The sequence below is a fragment of the Heterodontus francisci genome, unplaced genomic scaffold (genome assembly GCF_036365525.1).
Source record: "Heterodontus francisci isolate sHetFra1 unplaced genomic scaffold, sHetFra1.hap1 HAP1_SCAFFOLD_58, whole genome shotgun sequence".
NCBI classification, from domain to species: Eukaryota; Metazoa; Chordata; class Chondrichthyes; order Heterodontiformes; family Heterodontidae; genus Heterodontus; species Heterodontus francisci.
The window spans coordinates 7,685,958-7,700,435 of NW_027142006.1; the positions used below are offsets into that span (position 1 = coordinate 7,685,958).

Genomic DNA, 14,478 nt, shown 5'->3' on the forward strand with positions numbered 1-14,478 from the left:
TCTATAAACGTGTTATCTATGTACAAAGAACAAACAACAGTACAGCACAGGAACAGGCCATTCGGCCCTCCAAGCCCGCGCCGATCTTGATGCCTGTCTAAACTAAAACCTTCTGCACTTTAGGGGACCATATCCCTCTCTTCCCATCCGATTCATGTATTTGTCAAGATGCCTCTTAAACGTTGCTATCTTCCCTGCTTCCACCACCTTCCCCGGCAGCAAGTTCCAGGCACTCACCACCCTCTGTGTAAAGAACTTGCCTCGCACATCCCCTCTAAACTTTGCCCCTCTTGCCTTAAACCTATGTCCCCTCGTAACTGACTCTGCCACCCTGTGAAAAAGCTTCTGACTATCCACTCTGTCTCTGCCACTCATAACTTTGTCAACCTCTATCATGTCGCCCCTCCACCTCCATTCTCAGTTTTGGGAAAAATAGAGTATATGACTGTATCAGTAAGTAGGAAAAGTTAAAATATGTTGTGACCAGTGGAGACGTGTGATGAGAAAAAACAGATCTTCCTCTGATTTCAACTACGCAAGTGTTTGCGATTTGGCTCTGTAGCTTAGTTGGTTAAAGCACCTGTCTCGGAAACAGAAAAGTCTGGGTTCAACTCCCAGCAGTGCCTTATTTCACATTTGTGATGTGCTTTAGAAATTTCCTTGTCAATCATTTATATTTCTGTTTTGTGAACTTGAACTTGGAATTCAAATTACATGATGAATGTCAGTCACAGGAGAAAACAGCCTTTGTGAAGGATGTGAGTTGGGAATGGCTGTTCCTCCTTGTCCAGAAATTCAGTGCTGATACGCCAAAGGCAACTTCTTTGATCCAAATTTGTTCACGGTTACATTCAATCTGGAAAACAGCTCGACATTAATCTCACTGAAGGAAAGTGTGACTGCGTTGTATGTTTCAGAGTGTTTGTGTCGTTATGTGTTGCTTTTAACCGAGACTGGGGACATGACGCAAGTGGGAGGGTTGATCCGAGGTTTGGAATATTTGTCAATCAGGAACAAGAAAAATCAAAGGAACCAAATAAGAAAACCTATGTCTCGTGGGTATTGAGAGACGGTGAGAAGATATTAAACTTTGTTCCATTCAATCCGGCTGCGATGAACTTTGAATTTTTCCGCCTTTTATAAACATTATTTGAAGGGTCTCTGTAACAATGTTCAGTGTTGATGAGAGTGGGGTCTGGGTGAGCAGCTTCTGAGTGTGACAGGGTCAGGACTGGATGCAGGAAGTTCTCTGACACTCTCTCTCCTCTCTCTCTCTGATGGCTTTGAGTTGATTTTCAAGTGTTTGAATAAATGAAGGAAGTTCCCTCCACCCATTTGTTTGGACAGACAGTGTAGTATAAGGATGTAAAGGGTTAATGCTGAAGATAGTGGGATCAACCCCTCCCACTGTCAGAGTGATGATGTAACAGTCACATGAGATGAGGTTTGGGAGAAGAGAGAGCAGCGCCAAGGATGCTAGCTTAAGAGGTTTGATGAATGTGTATATAGTATTGTGTAAATTAGAAAAGAGTTCTTAGTTCTTTCAGCAGGAAATGTGTCCAGAAAATATTCAGGAGTCGGAATGCAGATATTAACTCCAAGTGACAGTTCTGGGTTCATTTAACAAAGAAAAGGTAGCGAATAATATTGCTCACTGATTGAAATCCCCCAGTGAGGAGACAGTTAAACAGGTGATCTGTTGGGGCATCCTTCGATCCAAGGTTTCGGCAGCACTTAATCTCGCTTTTTGGTGAAATTCTCTGTTATTTGCATCTTTTTTTAATCAGCTTTCATGGGTGAGTGAAAAACTCAAAAAAACTGAACAGTTCCATTCTTCCTTCTTCCCATCAGTTTCTCTTTTCTGTCTCAGATCAATATAATGATGAGAATCCCAATTTAATCTGCTGTTTCTGGTGTTTTATCCATTCCAATCAAAATTCAACATTCCAATCAAATCTATTTGTTATTCCACAGTGTCTCTCCATGTGTTTTATTCTGTTGTATTCTCTCACAGTCTGTTTGATGATCAATGTTACATCTCAGTCTCTGTTCTGGTGAAGATCAGAAGCAGTGTTATCTGTTTGCACCACCCGACAAGTCGGCCTGAGGCTGTGTTTCATCGATAACGTGGAGTTAGGAACATCGAAACATAGGAGCAGGAGTCGGCCATTCAGCCCATCGAGACTGCCCCGCCATTCAATATGATCTTGGCTGAACATCCACTTCAATGCCCTTTTTCCCACACTTTCCTAATATTCCCTTATGTCATTTGTATTTACAAATCTGTCAATCTCTGCTTTAAACATACTCAACGACTGAGCTTCCACAGCCCTCTGGGGTAGAGAATTCCAAAGATTCACAACCCTCTGAGTAACAACATTTCTCCTCATCTCTGTCCGAAGTGGCTTCCCCCTTATTTTGAAATTGTGTCCCCTGATTTTCGACTCCCCAACCAGGAGAAACATCTTAGCTGCATCTACCCTGACTGTCCTTTAAGTATTTTGTGGGTTTCAATAGGATCACCTCTCATTCTTCAAAACTCTAGAGAAGACAGCCCCAGTTTCCCCAATCTCTCTTCATAGGACAATCCCACCATCCCAGGAACAAGTCTGATGAACCTTCGTTGAACTCCCTCCATGGCAATAATATCCTGCCTAAGGTAAGGAGACCAAAACTGTACACAGTACTCCAAGTGCGGTCTAACCAGGGTTCTATACAATTGAAGCAAGAATTCACTACTCCTGTACTCAAATCCTCTTGTGATAAAGGCAAACATACTATTAGCCTTCCTAATTGCTTGCTGCACCTGCATGTTAGCTGTCAGTGACTTATTGACATGGACACCCAGGTCACCCTTATATTCTATAACTCAGTTAATAAAGGAAAGGATTCCATATACCTGCTGAACCACCCTATTGACCTGTACTGCTACTTCAGGGATCTGTGGACATTCACTCCAACGTCCCTCACTTCCTCTACACCATTCAGTGTTTTCCCATTAATTGTGGATTCCTTTGCCTTTTTTGACGCGTGCTCTCGCTGTTCCCTGCTCTTAGAGTGAACTCTTGCTCCCTCTCTCTCCTGGGCTCTTGATGCTCCACTCTGCTCTCACTGTTTCCCACTCTCTTAATGTATCAATATTTGTTTGCCTTGTGTTTAATTTAAAATATGGATTAACTGTATTTTACAGTTGTTTTATTTGGTAGTCCTGTACAAGTTGTGGATTGGTATTCAATATTTAGCTCTGTGAAAACGATTGTGAATGAAAATATAACTTTCAATCTTATACATGGGCTGGTCTGCAAGCTCCAAGTCCTTCATTTTGTAGTAATGGAATTGATACTGTATCTTTCAGTCTTAATCTCTGTGGGATTTTTGAACTGGTATGTAATGCATAACTTGGTCTAACGTTCCGATGTACATTATTGGGATTCATAGGATCATAGGAAATAGGGGCATTAGGCCATTCAGCCCATCAAGCCTGCTCCAACATTCAAACAGATCGTGACTGATCATCTACCTCTACGCCATTTTTCCTGCAATCTCCATATCCCTTGATCCTGTTAGTATTTAGAAATCTATCGATTTCTGCCTTGAATATGTTCAATGATTGATCTTCCACAGCCCACTGGGATAAAGAATTCCACAGATTTCCCACCCTCTGAGTAAAGAAATTCCTGCTCATCTCAGTCTCAAATGGTCTGCCCTTATTCTGAGTCTGTGTCCCCTTGTTCTAGACTCACCAGACAGAGGAAACATCCTATCCATGTCTACGCTGTCACACCCTGTAAGAATTTTGTAAGTTTCAATGAGATCACCTTTCATTCTTCGAAACTCCAGAGAATTTCGGCCCAGTTTCTGCAGTCTCTCATCATAAGACAATCCCACCATCCCAGGGGATTAGTCCGGTGAATCTCTGTTGCACTCCCTCTGTGACAAGTCTATCCTTCCTTCAATAAGGAAACCAAAATAGTACAGAATACTCCAGGTGCAGTCTCAGCCAGACTTTATACAATTGAAGCAATGCATCTTTAACCATGTACTCAAATCCCCTTTCAATGAAGCCAACATACCATTTGCCTTCCTAATTGTTTTCTGCACCTGCACACTAGCTTTTAGTGTCTCATGAACAAGGACACCCAGGTACCTTTGGACATCGACACTTCTCAACCTCTCACCATTTAAGAAATACTCTGTCTTTCTGTTTATTCTCCCAAAGTGGAGAAATTCACACTTATTCACATCATATTCCATCTGCCATGTTCTTGCCCATTCGCTTACCATGTCCAAATCCCCTTGAAGCCTCCTTGCATTCATTCTGTACCTTTCAATCATGCAAATTTTGACTGTTCTGTTTCAAGGTTTATATTTAAAATGTAACCATGGTGACAGAGTTTATTTAGATCTGATGATGGGTTTGTTTTTGGACTGTGATTGATGTATCAACCTGTCAGCTGTATTGAATTGGAGTGAAATGGAAACAACTTCTGTCTCTCCTGCTGTTGTTTGACTGTTGGATTGAAAATGTGTCTCTCGACTTTGGGATCAGTGTCTGTCTGACTACTTCTTTTGTTTGTTCCAGTGGAACTGATGAGCTGGCAGTATCTCTGTGCTTTGGGAGTGATCCTGTACCGACTGTGTGTTGGAACGAGCTCGCTGCACTTTTCCTTGTGTCCAAGAATCACCACATCCAGTCAGGTTCCTTCATGTATTTTCCTGCAGGAATGAAAGAACTGGTGAGATAGAAGATACAAAAGCGATCAATGTAATCGTCCCAATAATAATCATTATGAACAATCACGAAATGAAAACCAGGAACACAAACAGTGTCAGTGTCTGAGTCCACTGCAGTACTGCAGTATTCAGCTTCTGTTTACCAGGTGTTTGCAGTGGTTTTACAACAAGTTTGTGACATTCAGAAACAACACAAGCCCTGCACTGCTCAATGACTGGGACTGTCCGATAGAGCAGTGACCTTTACACAGTCACATTTCTATTTCAACGGAAAACAAGCAGCCACTATTTAAAATGTGCCTTTCACACTTCTCACCTGGTGTCTGCAATAAACGCTCGTTATTTTGCGGCTATTTTTCCGCCACTGTTCACGATCCAACAAACAGTGAGAGACCGGAACTAAAGCAGGAAAATTCCCTCTCCTTTGGGTGGTGAAATTGTCAGTGATTTTCAATAGTGATTTCTTCCCATTGTGTCTCCCTGAGCCTGTACAGACACTGTCCGAGAATGAACTCTCCCTTCCCCGTGTCCCCGGCTCACTCCATGTTCCGGGAGCAGCTCCTGCTCTACAGTGTCTGTTACAAACACTCCCCGACTCCCCCTCAACTTCCCACCACTCAATGCTAATCTCTGAGCACATCTGCGGACACGCTGCCAAAGCAGTGGCTGCTGGAAGCAGATGCTGTTTGTTCCCTTCCCCCGGGCCCGGGAAGTCTCCATTAGCAGCTGATTTGAAGCATCTTCCCCTGATTGAGTGAATGGCCTCACAGACTGGGTTGGGGAAAGGCTGCGCATGCGCTCCACTCCTCATTGTGACGTCTCACTGGGGGCGGGGCTGCATCGCGCGTGCGCAGATCCCTGCAGCAATTCGGCATTCAAACATCAATGGGAACTTTCCCCATTTCACCCTCATCAAAGTCCCAAAGAAAGTGAAGAGGGGCTTGGACTGGAGGGAGGGAGGGGCGGGGTAGGGGGAACCTAGAACCCAGAAAGCTGCCCACTTGCCCCATTTAGATGCTCAATGTGCGGTCATTCCTTGCAGGGGGTTTGTTATTATTCAGCTCCTCCTGGGAAAACAATCCGATACAAAGAGGGGAGAAAGGAGGGAGCCGGTGTGTTTGCTGGGACCTTGCAGAATTCATTTCAGCAGCAAAAGTCCCGGGTTATATTAACCCGAGTGAAACACGCTGTCAGTGAGAGGAAAACCGAACGGCCCTTTTCATCTTTTCATTGGAAACAAAGTAGAGCCGGAAGTGCGGCGAGCAGAGCAGACACACAAGCTCAATGACAGGAGAGCTCGGCCGTCCCTGAGTTTCAGCTCCCGGCTCGTACATTTCCTCATCCACACTGTCTTTACTGTGGATGTTCAGGGGTTCCTTGTCGGATCTGAGGACTGTATCCATTAAACATTCTGAGTCAGGAGATCCACACACTCTCTGTTATCAAGATTTATGGGCAGGAATGTTTAAAAACTTTGTCTATTAAATCATTGTATTATTCACAGAACTAATGAGGCAATCGGTTCATTATTCAGTCCTTGAACTTGGTTTGGGTAGACCGAAAACTGAGAGGTTCAGCACCTCTCCATTCTTTCGCTATTGGCCGTGTGGCCTAATGGATAAGGGGTCTGACTTCGATGTATTTAATGAGGTTATCAGAAGATTATAGGTTCGAGTCCTGCTACGGTCATTTTGGGCGATCAGTGTTTTGCACCGCAGCCTCACAGCTCCAGCGACCCGTGTTCAGTTCTGGCTAATGTCTGTGCGCAGTTTGAGTTCTCCCTGTAACTGCGTGTGTTCCCTCGCACAGCCAAAGACTTGCAGATTGATTGGTAAATTGACCATTGTGAATTGCCCCCAGTGGAGGTCGGTGGTGGGGGATGTGGTCGGGAATATGGGAATAATGTTGGATTAGTATAAATGGGTGGTTGTTGGTCGGCAGAGATATGGTGGGCCGAAGGGCCTGTTTCAGTGCAGCATCTATTAATAAATAACTGATTTTTTTGATGAAATAACAGAAAAGGTTGATGAAGGGAAAGCAATGGATGTTGTCTATATGGATTTTCAGAAAGCGTTTGACAAACTACCACATAAAAGGCTGGGTAACAAAACTGAGGCTCCTGGAATAGGAGGGTCAGTATCTGCTTAGATTAAAAAATGTATGAAATATCAAGAAAAGCGAGTTGTGGTATTTGGTTGTTTTTCAGAATGGAAGATGGTGATCAGTGGTGTCCACAAGGGTCAGTGTCAGGACCACCATATATATAAATGACTTGAATATTGGAATCACAGAATTGTTACTGCACAGAAGGAGGCCATTTGGCCCATCGTGTCTGCACTGACTCTCCAAATGAGCAATTCACCTCATGTCACTTCCCCGTCCTCTCCCCATTATCCTGCACATTCTTCCTTTTCAGATAACAGTCTAATTCCCCTATGAATGCTTCAATTAAACCTGCCTCCATCACATTCTCAGGCAGTTCATACTTTAACCACTCGCTCCGTGAAAAAGTTTTACCCCATGTCGCTTTTGCTTCTTTTACCAATTACTTTTAATCTGTGCCCTCTCATTCTCGATCCTTTCACAAGTGGGAACAGTTTCTCCCTATCCACTCTGTCCACACCCCTCATCATTTTGAATACCACTATGAAATCTCCTCTTAGCCTTCTTTTCTCCAAGGAAAACAGTCCTAACTTCTCCAATCTATCTTCATAACTGAAGTTCCTCATCCCTGGAACCATTCTCATGAATCTTTTCCATAATCTCTCCAATGCCTTCACATCTTTCCGAAAGTGTGGCACCCAGAACTGGACGCAGTACTTCAGCTGAGGCTAGTGTCTTATACAAGTTCAACATGACCTCCTTGTTCTTGTACTCTTTGCCTCTATTACTAAAGCCGAGGATACTGTATGCTTTATTAACCGCTCTCTCAACCAATGACTTATACCCCCAGGTCCCTCTGCTCCTGCACCCCCTTTAGAATTGTACCCTTTATTCTATATTGTCACTCCATGTTCTTCCTACCGAAATGAATCAATTCACATTTCTCTGCATTGAACTTCACTTGTCATCTGTCCTCCCATTCCAAAAACTTGTCTATGTCCTTTTGAAGTTCTACACTATCATCCTTACAGTTCACAATGCTTCCAATTTTCGTATCATCCATAAACTTTGAAATTCTGCCCTGTACACCAAGGTCTAGGTCATTAATATATATCAGGAAAGGCAAGGGTCCCAACACTGACTCCTGGGGAACTCCACTACAAACCTTCCTCCAGCTCGAAGAACATCCATTGCTCACTACTCTTTGTTTCCTGTCACTCAGCCAATTCCATATCCATGTTACTACTGTCCCTTTTATTCCATGAGTTATAACTTTGTTCACAAGTCTGTTGTGTTGCACTGTATCAAACTCCTTTTCAAAGTCAATAAAAGCAAAATACTGCAGATGCTAGAAATCTGAAATATAAACAAAAAGTGCTGGAAATACTCAGCAGGTCTGGCAGCATCTGTGGAGAGAGAAACAGAGTTAATGTTTCAGGTCAGTGACCATTCAGATGCTGCCAGACCTTTTGAAAGTCCATGTACACCACATCAACAGCATTGCCCTCATCAACCCTCTCTGTTACCTCATCAAAAAACTCCAGCAGGACAGTTAAACATGATTTTCCCTTAAGAAATCCATGCTGTCTTTCCTGAATTAACCCACATTTGTCCATGGGACTATTAATTTTGTCCCGAATTATTCTTTCGAGAAGTTTTCCCACCACCGAAATTGAACTGACTGGGGAGTGAGACGAGGTGAGTTGCTTTAGCAGAGAGCCAGCATGGGTTCTTCAGGCCGAATGGCCTCCTTCTGTGCTTTAGCCATTCTATGATTGTATGATTCTAGCAGCAACTGTTGGTGGAGAGGCAGTGATGCAGGAATGGGTTGACAGAAAGGGGAAAGTCTGGGCTGGTGTGTGTTTGCAGCATTTGCAGCTTGTGTTCGGGTTTGTGAATAAAGGTGATTTGGAAGCTGTCTTTCAAATTGAAGTGTTTACTGGAAGGAAGAAGTTGATGTAAATAAAGAGTAAAACGTGTAAAGATGAAGCGTGGTGTGATTGTGGATAGCAGTAAATATAGTGTTGGTGAATTATTTGTGTTCATAAACATCCACTGCACCCTCTGCTGCAGGCTGCTGTTTCTCTCCAGCTGTGAATTAGTGATGTGTGTTAGCGAGATAAATGTTTGTTTCAACGCTGTTTTTAAAGCAATAGCATTGCACTCAAACAGTCCCAGACATAGCAACACATGTACAAAAGCAAAATACTGCGGATGCTGGAAATCTGAAACATAAACAGAAAATGCTTGAAATGGTCGGCAGGTCTGGCAGCATCTGTGGAGAGAGAAACAAAGTTAATGTGAGCTAAGGAAACAGACCTGAGCTGTTAACTGTTTCTCTCTGCACAGATGCTGCCAGACCTACTGAGCATTTCCAGCATTTTCTGTTTTTATTACAGCAACACCTTTGATCAGCGGTAGCGGTGATAGTGCGAGCCAGGGGGCAGCTGGGAAGGTACGTTTCACCATAAAGTACTTACCTGGCGATTCGGCGGACGCGGACACGGGGACTGCTGGGTAAGTGAACTTATATATTCGGGCAGTGGCTAAACCCGAAACACTACAAGTGTAGTGTCTCCCACCCATCCTCCTCCTCCAACCAAAAAAAAGGACTCTTGTGTGGAGGGTTTGGTAAGGTAAGGTTTTCCTTTATATTTTTTATTCTCTGTTGTCAATTTCGAGCAGAGGATATGGAAGCTAGGGCAGTTGCATGCTCCTCTTGCAGGATGTGGGAGGTAAGGGTCACCACTTGTGTCCCTGCTGACTTCACCTGTGAGAAGTGCACCCAACTCCAGCTCCTCACAGACCGCGTTAGGGAACCGGAGCTGGAGCTGGATGAACTTCGGATCATGCGGGAGGCAGAGGGGATGATCGAGAGCAGTTATAGGGAAGTACTGACACCTCAGTCACAGGATAAAGGTAGCTGGGTGACCGTCAGGGGAGGGAAAGGGAATAGGCACACAGTGCAGGGATCCCCTGTGGCCGTTCCCCTCAATAATAAGTATACCGTTTTGGATACGGTTGTTGGGGGGGACCTACCAGGGGAAAGCCACAGCGGCCAGGTCTCTGGCACTGAGCCTGGCTCTGCGGCTCAGAAGGGAAGGGTGGAGAATAGGAGAGCGATAGTGATAGGAGATTCAATGGTTAGAGGAACAGACAGGAGATTCTGTGGTCACGAATGAGACTCCCGGATGGTATGTTGCCTCCTGGGTGCCAGGGTCAGGGATGTCTCAGATCGAGTCTACAGGATTCTTAAGGGGGAGGGGGAGCAGCCAGAAGTCGTGGTACATATCGGTACCAATGACATAGCTAGGTAAAGGGATGAGGACCTGAATAGCGAATATAGGAGTTAGGTTGGAAGCTAAAAGGCAGGACGAGCAGAGTAGCAATCTCAGGATTGATACCGGTGCCACGTGCTAGTGAGGCTAGAAACAGAGAGCGAGTGCAGCTGAACACGTGGCTACAGAGCTGGTGTCGGAGGGAGGGCTTCAGTTATGTGGATCATTGGGATACCTTCTGGGGAAGGTGGGACCTGTACAAGAAGGACGGGTTGCATCTGAACTGGAGGGGCACCAATATCCTGGGCGGGAGGTTTGCTAGAGCTCTTCGGGAGGGTTTGAACTAGTTTGGCAGGGGGATGGGAACCGGAGCTATGGATCAGTGGATGGGGTAGCTGTTGAACAGGCAGATACCGAGTGCAGAGAGTCTGTGAGGAAGGTTAGACAGTTGACAGGGCAAAGTTGCAGCCAGTATGATGGGTTGAAGTGTGTCCATTTTAATGCAAGAAGTGTCAGGAATAAGGGTGATGAACTTAGAGCATGGATCAGTACTTCGAGCTACGATGTTGTGGCCATTACGGACACTTGGAGATCACAAGGGCAGGAATGGATGTTGGATGTTCCGGGGTTTAGATGTTTCAAAAGGAATAGGGAGGGAGGTAAAAGAAGTGGGGGAGTGCCATTGTTAATCAGGGATAGTATTACAGCTGCAGAAAGGGAGGTCATCGAGGAGGGTTTGTCTACTGAGTCATTATGGGTGGAAGTCAGAAACAGGAAAGGAGCAGTCACTTTATTGGGAGTTTTCTATAGACCCCCCAATAGCAACAGAGACACGGAGGAACAGATTGGGAGGCAGATTTTGGAAAGGTGCAGAAGTAACAGGGTTGTTGTCATGGGTAACTTCAACTTCCCTAATATTGTTTGGAACCTCCTTAGTGCAAATAGTTAGGATGGAGCAGTTTTTGTCAGGTGTGTCCAGGAAGGTTTCCTGACTCAATATGTAGATTTTTTTTTATTTCCAAAATATACTTTATTCATAAAGATCTGTAAAAATTACATTGCCAAACAGTACCAAAAAATACAAACATTGCAAGGGAGATCAGTTTCCTTCAATACTGTCATGAGTTTCTTCCCAACCCTTCCGTTTCACAATTGTCATGTCAATTACAGTTTTACATTTACAGCAATTGAGAATATTAACGATACAGTTCGAGGGGTTTCCCATGGATCCAGCCCCTCAGTCCAGCTTGGTGGGGGAACCTTACACTGTGGTCTTTCCCCATTGAGCCTTTGCTGCGGCTGCCCCAAGCTTTAGTGCGTCCCTCAGCACGTAGTCCTGGACCTTGGAATGTGCCAGTCTGCAACATTCGGTGGTGGACAACTCTTTGCGCTGGAAGACCAGCAGGTTTCGGGCAGACCAAAGGGCATCTTTCACCGAATTGATAGTCCTCCAGCAGCAGTTGATGTTTGTCTCTGTGTGCGTCCCTGGGAACAGCCCGCAGAGCACAGACTCCTGTTTTACAGAGCTGCTTGGGATGAACCTTGACAAAAACCACTGCATCTCTTTCCACACCTGCTTTGCAAAGGCACATTCCAGGAGGAGGTGTGCGACCGTCTCTTCCCCACCACAGCCAACGCGGGGGCACTGTGCGGAGGGGGCGAGACTTCGGGTGTGCATGAAGGATCTGACGGGGAGGGCCCTTCTCACCACCAGCCAAGCTACGTCTTGGTGCTTGTTTGAAAGTTCTGGTGATGAGGCATTCCGCCAAATGACTTTGACGGTCTGCTCGGGGAACCATCCGACAGGATCCACCGTTTCCTTTTCCCGTAGGGCCTTGAGGACATTCCGTGCAGACCACTGCCTGATGGACCGGTGGTCAAAGGTGTTTTCCCGCAGAAACTGCTCCACGAAGGATAGGTGGTACGGCACCGCCCAACTGCATGGAGCGTTCCGCGGCAATGTGACCAGGCCCATCCTTCGCAACACCGGGGACAGATAGAACCTCAGCACGTAGTGACACTTGGAGTTTGCGCACTGGGGATCTACACACAGCTTGATGCAGCCGCACACGAAGGCGGTCATCAGGATGAGGGCCACGTTGGGTACATTTTTCCCGCCCTTGTCCAGAGATTTGAACATCGTAGATCGGCTGACTGGAGGGGAGGCTATGTAGGATTTGGTGCTTGGCAACGAACCAGGCCAGGTGGCAGATCTCTCGGTGGGAGAACATTTCGGTGATAGTGATCACAACTCCCTGACCTTTACTCTAGTCATGGAGAGGGACAGGAGCGGATTGGATGGGAAAATATTTAATTGGGGGAGGGGGAATTACAATGCTATTAGGCAGGAACTGGGGTGCATAAATTGGGAACAGATGTTCTCAGGGAAATGCATGACAGAAATGTGGAGGTTGTTTTGGGAGCACTTGCTGCGACTGCTGGATAGGTTTGTCCGATGAGGCAAGGAAGGGATGGTAGGGTGAAGGAACCTTGGATGACAAGAAATGTGGAACAGCTAGTCAAGAGGAAGAAGGAAGCTTACTTAAGGTTGAGGAAGCAAGGATCAGACAGGGCTCGAGAGGGTTACAAGGTAGCCAGGAAGGAACTGAAGAATGGACTTAGGAGAGCTAGAAGGGGACATGAAAAAGTCTTGGCGGGTAGGATTAAGGAAAATCCCAATGCGTTCTACACTTATGTGAGGAATAAGAGGATGGCCAGAGTGAGGGTAGGGCCGATCAAGGATAGTGGAGGGAACTTGTGCCTGGAGTCGGAGGAGGTAGGGGAGGTCCTAAATGAATACTTTGCTTCAGTATTCACTAGTGAGAGGGACCTGGTCGTTTGTGAGGACAGCGTGAAACAGACTGATATGCTCGAACAGGTTGATGTTAAGAGGGAGGATGTGCTGGAAATTTTGAAAGACATGAGGACAGATAAGTCCCTGGGGCCAGACGGGATACACCCAAGAATATTACGGGAAGCGAGGGAACAGATTGCCGCGCCTTTGGCGATGATCTTTGCGTCCTCACTGTCCACTGGATTAGTACCAGATGATTGGAGGGTGGCAAATGTTATTCCCTTGTTCAAGAAAGGGAATAGGGATAACCCTGGGAATTACAGACCAGTCAGTATTACGTAGGTAGTGAGAAAATTATTGGAGAGGATTCTGAGAGACAGGATTTATGATTAGTTGGAAAAGCATAGTTTGATTAGAGACAGTCAGCATGGCTTTGTGAGGGGCAGGTCATGCCTCACAAGCCTTATTGAATTCTTTGAAGATGTGACAAAACACATTGATGAAGGAAGAGCAGTGGATGTGGTGTATATGGATTTCAGCAAGGCGTTTGATAAGGTTCCCCATGGCAGGCTCATTCAGAAAGTAAGGAGGCATGGGAAACAGGGAAAGTTGGCTGTCTGGATACAGAATTGGCTGGCCCATAGAAGACAGAGGGTGGTAGTAGATGGAAAGTATTCAGCTTGGAGCTCGGTGACCAGTGGTGTTCCACAGGGATCTGTTCTGGGACCTCTGCTCTTTGTAATTTTTCTAAATGACTTGGATGAGGAAGTGGAAGTCTGGGTTAGCAAGTTTGCCGATGACACGAAGGTTGCTGGAGTTGTGGATAGTGTGGAGGGCTGTTGTAGGTTGCAACAGGACATTGACAGGATGCAGAGCTGGGCTGAGAAGTGGCAGATGGAGTTCAACCTGGAAAAGTGTGAAGTGATTCATTTTGGAAGGTCGAATTTGAATGCAGAATACAGGCTAAAAGACAGGATTCTTGGTAGTGTGCAGGAACAGAGGGATCTTGGGGTCCATGTCCATAGATCGCTCAAAGTTGCCACCCAAGTTGATAGGGTTGTTAAGAAGGCGTATGGTGTGTTAGCTTTCATTAACAGGGGGATTGAGTTTAAGAGCCGCGAGGTTATGCTGCAGCTCTATAAAGCCCTGGTTAGACCACACTTGGAATATTGTGTTCAGTTCTGGTCGTCTCATTATAGGAAGGATGTGGAAGCTTTAGAGAGGGTGCAGAGGAGATTTATCAGGATGCTGCCTGGACTGGAGGGCATGTCCTACGAAGAAAGATTGTGGGAGCTGGGGCTTTTCCCATTGGAACGAAGAAGGATGAGAGGTGACTTGATAGAGGGGTACAAGATGATGAGAGGCATAGATAGAGTGGATAGCCAGAGACTTTTTCCCAGGGTGGAAAGGGCTATCACCAGGGGGCATAATTTTAAGGTGATTGGAGGAAGGTTTCGGGGGGATGTCATATGTCGGTTCTTTACACAGAGAGTGGTGGGTGCGTGGAATGCACTGCCAGTGGTGGTAGTAGAAGCAGATACATTAGGGACATTTAAGCGTCTCTTGGAT

General features: G+C 45.6%; 1 non-coding gene across 1 annotated transcript; it reads left to right on the plus strand.

Annotated features, from left to right (window-relative positions):
* The first annotated feature begins 552 nt into the window (after positions 1-552).
* On the plus strand, positions 553-626 carry trnap-cgg (transfer RNA proline (anticodon CGG)). The gene has a single exon. It is a non-coding gene; the product is annotated as a tRNA-Pro (tRNA).
* The last annotated feature ends 13,852 nt before the right edge of the window (positions 627-14,478 follow it).